General features: G+C 32.5%; 1 pseudogene; it reads left to right on the forward strand.

Moving 5' to 3' along the window:
* The first annotated feature begins 1,111 nt into the window (after positions 1 to 1,111).
* On the forward strand, positions 1,112 to 1,230 carry LOC112482822 (annotated as a pseudogene).
* Positions 1,231 to 1,810: the final 580 nt, after the last annotated feature.

Genomic DNA, 1,810 nt, shown 5'->3' on the forward strand with positions numbered 1-1,810 from the left:
AGACATTTCTCCCAAGAGGACATACAGATGGTCAGTAGAAATAAGAAAAGATGCTCGACATCAGTAATCATCAGAGAAATGCAAATTAAAATCACAATGAAATATCATTTCACACCTGTCAGAATGACTGTCATTAATAAATCAATAAATAATAAGTGCTGATGAAAGTGTGGAGAAAAAGGAAACTTGTACACTGTTGGTAGGTTTGTAAATTAGTGTAGCCACCATAGAAAACAGTGTATGTGTATATATACATTGTATATATATATGTATATTTTCAACCATAAAAATTTTTGTCATTTGTGACAACATGGATGGACCTAGAGGGCATTATGCTAAGAGAAATAAATCAGACAGAGAAAGACAAATACCTTATGATCTCCTTTATATGTGGAATCTAGAAAAATCCGAAACAAAATAAATGAATAAACAACAGAAACAGACCCACTAATGAAGAGAATAAGCCAGTGGTTGCCAAAGAATGAATTTTAATATCAAAAGTACACTGGTGCAAAATTAGAATTTGGTTTTCTCTCTGTTAAAAGAACAAAGTTTTTTCTTGGACTATTGGTCTGTTCTTGATAAGACATTGTGAAAGACGTCCTTTTCTTTTTTTTTTTTTTAACCTTTTGGGTAATCTACCTGGAAAGTAAACATTGTGTGTCTTAGTAAAATAATTTACTGTGCTTCATATTTTCTTTATCAAGTCTTTGATTACTTAAGAAAACCCAGTCTTCCCAATAGTAAAAGAGCTAAGTTTTGTTCACAACGGTTACCATGTAACCATCTATATTTGCCTTTAAAATCTTCTATTGTCACTTTAAATAGATAATTAAGTATTATTTAATGACGATTTGAGGTTCTATTTAATCAGATGTTCAAACTTTTTGACATTTTGGCAACTTCCTCAAATCAAATTCTAAATGGAGTCTTTCTGACCTCAAAGTAACTTTGAAATTTCCCAGGGGGTCCCTGGAAAATCTCAAAAGATTTGTCTCTCACTGTGTAAATGAAAGATATTAAGCTAATCAGGTTTATTGGGTATGTTAAATTATGTGGGAGGCATTGTCAAGTAAGAAGTGATGATGAGTCAAGTAAGAAGTGATGATGAGTCTATGGCCATGCTACCCTGAACAAGCCCAATCCCGGCTGATCTCGGAAGCTAAGCAGGGTCGGGCCTGGTTAGTACTTGGATGGGAGACCACATAGGAAGACCAGGTGCTGTAGAGATTGTAAGCTGACAAGATCCTTGCAATCTATGAGGTCAACCAAAAGTTGCCTTACCTAAAAAAAGAAAAAAAGTGATGATGAGCTTTCTTAGGTTATATGTGAATAAATATAGTATGTTATTCATATAGGTATTCCAGAAATTGTTTAAAGTTTCTAGAAATTTGTCAATATTCTCATTGTCCAATTATTATCCTAAATTATCATATGCCACAGAAATAACTATGTTTTCTTATCCAGTGAACTCTCACTGAACCTTTAACCATGGCCATTTTAAAGTCTTTTTGTCATTTATAGACAGTTATTAACTCTGGTGCTTTTGCAAAAGCACTGCATCATCTTCAGAGAGATTCATGGGAAGGACCATGACAAGTACTCTGTATAGGTTTTGGATAACTTTAAGATTGTAAAACTGAACTGGTTAAGAATTTCCAGAACTAATGGAAAAACTGTATTTAAGCAGAACAAGAATTAATAATATGGAATTGAGTAAGTAAATTGATGAGGATGATTATAATTTTTTTTAGTACATTTTTCTTTGAAACATTGATGATTCCTTAATGTTTTATTTTTCCAGGTTTAG

This window comes from Pteropus alecto, unplaced genomic scaffold (assembly GCF_000325575.1).
Source record: "Pteropus alecto unplaced genomic scaffold, ASM32557v1 scaffold155, whole genome shotgun sequence".
NCBI classification, from domain to species: Eukaryota; Metazoa; Chordata; class Mammalia; order Chiroptera; family Pteropodidae; genus Pteropus; species Pteropus alecto.